Source organism: Cervus canadensis, chromosome 24 (assembly GCF_019320065.1).
Source record: "Cervus canadensis isolate Bull #8, Minnesota chromosome 24, ASM1932006v1, whole genome shotgun sequence".
Taxonomy (NCBI): Eukaryota; Metazoa; Chordata; class Mammalia; order Artiodactyla; family Cervidae; genus Cervus; species Cervus canadensis.
Window position 1 is genome coordinate 23,117,034 of NC_057409.1, and position 6,988 is coordinate 23,124,021.

Consider the following 6,988-nt stretch of genomic DNA (forward strand, 5'->3'; position numbering starts at 1 on the left):
TTTACTTGATAATAATTTGAAGTAAATAAGACATTTAAACTGAAGAAGAGGAAGAATTATGGGAACTCTCAGTTGCAAGTGTAAGATAATCCTCATACTGCTTTGTTAGTAATTTAAACTCTTCTATGCAGTTTTCTGGAGGGAGAGAAATCTGTTGAATTTATGAAGCCTCCAGTTTAAAAAAACAGTTTTACTCTGTTGTGGAAAAATATCTGAAATTTGAGACTATATAAATGTGAAGAAAAATAATGGACTTATAAGAGGTTTATGGTCAAAAATTAAGTTTTAAAAATAATTTAGGCTTTTATACTTTTAAGAATGACACAAAAATAAATTTTAAAATTATAAAAATGTAATTTTGAAAATGAATGCAGTCAATATTGGAAGCAGTAAAATATTAATTTCCATTTAATAAAATAAACTAAAAATGTCTTAAAGTATAAATATTACTTTCACTTATGTGTGTATGTGTATTAGTTGCTCAGTTGTGTCCAACTCTTTGCAACCCCATGGACTGTAGCTCTCCAGGCTTTTCTGTCCATGGAATTCTCCAGGCAAAAATACTTGAGTGGGTTGCCATTCCCTTCTCCAGGGGTCTTCCCGACCCAGGGATTGAACCCAGGTCTCCCACATTGTGGGCAAATTCTTTACCATCTGAGTGACCAGGGGAGCCTTATGTAGAATTAAATAATTTTGGAGAATCTGTACATAATGATTATATTTTCATGTTTTTAAAAATAAGCATTTTTATTTCTTGAAGTGTATTTTTAATGATCTTCTACTGAGTCAGTTTAGCTAATTATAATGTTTAAAGCTAAAAGTGAAACAATGGATGTGCAAGTGAATAAAAAAAGGCACATAATAAGAAAAATAAATAAATTATTCTCTACTTAAAATATGTAATCTTATATGATGATAATGGTAAAGAAAATGTGTACATACTTCCTCTATTAGTTGAATACTTCATTAAAAATGTAAGAGTAGACAGCAAATTAAGTTGCAAGAAAATTTAAATTTTTACCTACATGCAAAGAAGCTCAAGAATGACAAATCATAAACTAAAAATCAGACTCATTTAGGGAATGTTACCTGCGTTTATATTTTATTTACACCCTCTCTGCTCTCTCTGCTTTCTGTATTCAAAATCTTACAAGCGTAATTACTGGATTTTTCTGAGGCAGCCATCCAAATGCTATTCAAATATAAGTTAAACTCTTGTGAACTTTTGAATTGATGGAAATAATTGCTTATTCTTTCTAAAATTTCTGTATATGATTTTCATCTGTCAGTCTCTCAGGGCAAACAAGTGGGCCATCACTCACTGCTAAGGATGTTCTGAGCCATAAGACTAAGTAAGTGTCTTGATTATGTTTAGAGCATCAAAATGGACTAGGATTTGGGAGCTTTCATACTCATTCTGAATGTACCACTGACAAGGTTCATGAACTTGCTCTTTGAAATGAATGGATGTCAGAATTAAATGGGATCATGGAACTGAGCTAGTCTAAACCATTCACAATACAGAAGAGGAAAGAATAATCATTACATTGACATTTATGCTTTGATCAGGTCCCAGTGCTAGTCATTTGCTTAATTAAACCTTGTCTTGATCAAAGATCTTAAACTTCATGAAAGTATTTGATGAGTTTGTTTCCTGGTATGAAATAAAAGCCTAATGACATTAAAGCATGTTTTTCACCCTTTTAAATGGTACAAGTGAAGTCTATTGAGTGCACTTTAGATAAAGCATACCATTATAGGAGCAGAAAGAAGGACAGCTCTTGGGATACAGACAGTGAATCACCAAGGTTGTGTTGTTGAATTTTGGAGGTGAAATGTCTTATGTGTTTTAGGGGAAAGAAGAGAACAGAAGTGCAATACATTTTGTGGCTAATGTGAATAAAAGAGGTTAATAATCTAGAAAAATCACTGAATTGTGTGACATTTCCTGCTTTCAGTTACATAATGTCATTTCAACTTTTTTTATAGCTAACTCTGAAATAAAACCTTCCATTTGGTTCTGAGTCAAGGACCAGTGCTGGATGAAATCAAAACACTGCTTGGAAGATATGGTAGAGACGAGATGTTCATTTACCAAATCATTTCGTGTTTCCTCCTGGGCTTACTGCTAGACTTCACTTCCCACCCTTCTTGAAGTTTGATTTATCCATAATGGAATCATAAGCAGTGGCATGTGGGTCCAAGTAATATACTCCCAAGTGCAGGTCTGGCTATTGAAACACTCCCATGTGTAACCCTCCATTCTCTCATCTTTCCCGGTTTATGGCTGAAGGAAAATATGCCAGAATCCAGAGAAGGCAAAGCCATGAGATGGAAGTAACCTAAAAACGTTTTGTTGGGAAAGCCAACCAAGCAGGAACAGTCACACTGGACTGTAATGTGTGATGGAAATAAGCTTCTGTGATGTTAAGTCCCTGAACTCTTAGGCTTGTTCATTACAGCAGTGAGCCTACCCTGATACATGAAACAATTGTGGACTACCGTCAGCAGGGTCAGGATTTGTATAATCAAGGTTATCTTCAGAGAGTGGAAAAGTATAGCACCCTTTAGAGTTAACACACACAACTAAATATGTAGAAGAAGCAATCAGATAATAAATCTGATTGGGAGAACGGTCTGCCAAGAAGTAGAAACAGCATTACTTACCATCCACTCAACATGTCAGTTTTGCAAATTGGGTGCCACAGGCTACCCTGAGCCTGCATACAAATTTAGTTTGGCCCTCACTGCATAAAGAATGGAATCAATCACGTGATTTCATATAAAAATTAGATTCCCCCCCCCCTTTTATTTTTCTTTGCTTTGCTTAGAAAATTGTAAGAACTGGCCACTTAGGGAGGGCCTGCATTCAGGAATCAGCAGAAGGTGGGGGAAGTGCACCGAAGACTTCTACAGTCCCCACTGATAACTCATACCCGCCTAACCTCACTGATGGTACATGGGCTTGCCACCCTGTACTAAACATTTACCCTGCTTCTGTGGTTGCTGATGAAACTTCTTACTCTGACTTTTAAGACCTTCCATGATCTGACTTCTAAGTCACACAATCCCACCCTTCCACAGGTTGATGTGTTACTCTTCTTGGCTGTTGCTTGTTCTGCTTTTTCCTTTTATGGGAAATGTTATTTACTCCATCTCGCTATGTCCAGATTCTTTAGTACCCAACTCAAGTATCACTTTCATGACTTCTCTCTTATTTCAGTCTACCTTCCCCTTCTGAAAATTAAAAGATGAAATTAAAAGATGCTTGCTCCTTGGAAGAAAAGCTATGACAAACCTAGAGAGCATATTAAAAAGCAGAGATATCAGTTTACTGACAAAGGTACATATAGTCAAGGATATGGTCTTTCCAATAGTCATGTATGGATGTGAGAGTTGAACCATAAAGAAAGCTGAGTGCCAAAGAATGGATGCTTTTGAACTGTGGTGTTGGAGAAGACTCTTGAGAGTCCCTTGGACAGCAAGGAGATCCAATCATTCAATCCTAAAGGAAATCAGTCCTGAATATTCATTGGAAGGACTGATGCTGAAGCTGAAGCTCCAATATTTTGGCTACCTGATATGAAGAACTGACTCATTGGAAAAGACCCTGATGCTAGGAAAGATTGAAGACAGGAGGAGAAGGGGACAACAGAGGATAAGATGACTGGATGGCATCACCAACTCTATGGACATGAGTTTGAGCGAGCTCCAGGAGTTGGTGATGGACAGGAAGGCGTGGTATGCTACAGTCCACGTGGTCGCAAAAAGCCAGACATGACTGAGCAACTGAACTTCCTCCTCTAAAACCCCTTTGTTTTATAATTGTGCCTCCCAGTGTACTTATCATTTTTAGTATAATAGTATAAATATTTATAGACCAGACCTATCGCTTGCAGCTATGAACAGTCCTTGAGAACTGAGGGTGTATGTGTGTGTGTATGTTTATGTGTGTGTGAAACAGAGACAGGGAAGATTGCTTTTCTGAATCTCCTAAAGGGCCTATTAAAGACTTACAGTCACTGACAATTTCTCATACAGGTATCCGTCACTTTTCAAAAGTTTGCTTTATACCGCTTAGCTTTTACAAAAGACCTTTAGTACCTGTTGTTGATATCCAAAATGAATTTGAAGAGGATTTTCAATTTTACAAAAAAAGGCAAAAAACGAAAATAGGATACTGTGTGTGTTTCGTGGGGAGCTGCTTCCCAGGTGGCGCTAGTGGTAAAAAAAACCTGCTTGCCAATGCAGGAGACTTAAAAAAAAGACTCTGATTCGACCCCTGCATTGGGAAGATCCCCGGAGGAGGAGGGCACAGCAACCCACTCCAGTATTCTTGCCTGGAGAATCCCTTGGATGGAAGAGCCTGGCAAGCTGCAGTCCATAGGGTTGCAGAGTCAGACACGACTGAAGCGACTTAGCAAACAGGCATGCATGTGTGTTTCATGGGAAGCTGGTACAGAGGCAGCAGGCACCCTGAACAGGAGAGTGGGGCCACGAAGCTCCTTCTGCAGGGCTATACCCAGCATCTCAGCATCAAGCAGCGATAGCTTTGAACTGTATCTCTAAGTACCTGTGCTTTATCTCCGTTTATTTGTGCATCTGTGAGCAACCTGTGTCCTAAGGTAATTGCTTCTCCACATTTATGCCGTTATGGCTTACAAAAACTTTCATAAGACACCCTGCTTTTGCATAATGGAGGAAACCTATAGTTATCAAACCAAAACCTGAAACCTCCCCCTTTAAGAAAGTATATTTTTCAGCAGTTCCCTGGTGGTCCAGTGGTTAGGACTCAGCACTTTCACTATCACGAGCCCAGTTTGATTCTGGTTGGGGAAATAAAGCTCCACAAGCTACGCAGTATGGCCAAAAATGAAATAAAAAGAGTTTTCTTAACACTTCCAGATGGGAATGTTTTTGAAGAATCTTAAGAGAATCATTAGGCCAGCAAGCAGTCTGCTCATTTCTAGAGTATGTCACCAGGACAGTTCATTTTTCACCAAGAGAGTTTATACTATCTCTTGTGTTGTCTTGGTACAGTTCATTACAATTCTTGATACTATTCAGAAATAGCATTAAATTACTGTATTTCTGAAGCACAGTAGAGTCCCAAAACTCCAGGTGACACTTCTGTTTCCGCTTGTCTGCAGATAGGTACCCAGAGCGCTTATCAGTGCCTCTTGTTATTGTTGTTCAGTTGCTAAGTCCTGTCCGACTCTTTGTGACCCCATGGACTACAGGATGCCGGACTTCCTTATCCTTCACTATCTCTAGGAGTTTACTCAAATTCACGTCCATAGAGTTGGTGATGCTGCCTAACCATCTCATCCTCTGCTACCCACCTTCTCCTTTTGCCTTCAGTCTTTCCCAGCATCAGGGTCTTTTTCCAATGAGTCATCTCTTTTCATCAGGTGACCAAAGTATTGAAACTTCAGCTTCAGCATCGGTCCTTCCAATGAATATTCAGGGTTGATTTCCGTTAGGATTGACTGGTTTGACCTCCTTGCTGTCTAAGGGAATATCAAGAGTCTTCTCAAGCGTTTGAGAGTATCAATTCTTTGGTGTTCAGCCTTCTTTATGGTCCTGACACACAGTAAAATATCAATAAATGTTAGCTAAATGAAATTGGATGACAAAAAGCTAAATTTGATATGGCAGCTAATTGGTTGTGGTTGTCCCTGTGATAATAGTAAAGTGACCAAGGTTAATACAGTACTTGGTGGTGGGACCATAATGGTATGTTTTGTTTCTTGGGAAAGAACATAAGTAATTTGGAACCAGAATTTAACCTATTACACTTCCAGGTCAGTCTTAATTCAATACCTTTTGTGTGAGTGACTGAACTTTTTTATATTGACGTCATTCATCTGAGTTGTAAACCCATTGTCAGCTCTTACCAGCAACATGAGAGAATCTAATGGTTTATTGATGTGGTTGTACAAAGAAGAGCCTCCTAAAAAATATATATATTTAACTTCTATCCAAAGGTATGTGCTTTTTGTGGTTTTAATTGTGTCACATAGACTATGTATGAGTCTGCTATGTGATTATTACAGAGGTTGGCTTTCTTATTAGAAGAGAACTTCCCTTTCTGATTTTTTTTTCTAATTCCTGGAATAGAAAATAGTGATATGCTAGTTCCCCTCTGTCTCTTCAGCTTTCCTTTGCTCTCTGCTACAAAAAATGAGTTGACTAGATTTTTAGATACCATGGGAGATCTGTACTAATGCAACTGATGTGAAAACAAAGCTATGAAGACACATAATGGAAATGGAAAAACACCTTCCAAAGAAGCTTGCTGTAGCAGAAGGTGGTATTTACCTTGGTAATGATAGCTACCAATAAATTATATTTCACAGTAGACTTAGCTAAGACATAACTCATAAGGGACCAGAAAGGCAATTTCTTTTAAAAATTTAGGACAGATGAGTAGGGAAGGAAGTAAAGACAGCATAAAAGAGAATAGGTTATTTTGTGATGGTAACTGTAAAGGTTGTCCATTTATTGATTTTTTCATCTCATGCTCCTGTTAATAAATTGAAAAGTAATAAAATAAAAATTAGAATGAGCAGAAATTGTAAAGGAAGTCTGAGAGCCAAGCAGGACCATCTTTTATGAGTGCCATGACGTAAAAAGGTTGGGAAACTGCCATAAACTACCCAGTAATAACTAGCCTTACAAACTTGACCTTACAGAGAGGACTTAGAAAAGTAACCTTATTAATATGACAGTCTGGAAACCCCCAATGCTTGAAGCTCTTCAGTCTTTAATACATGTGCCTGACCCTTAACCTGAATACCCTAGAAAACTCTTTCCTGCCTTAAGAGCATCCTGCTCACTGTTGACCTGGCAATTCTCGGTCACCATCTGGGCCCCAGTTCGGGGGTCAGCTCCTGTGAAACTGCCTGCATTGTCCCTCCCCAGCATTAACAGATGACATCAGATGCTACAGGAACTGAGAACACTGTGGCTCACAGATAACGTGACC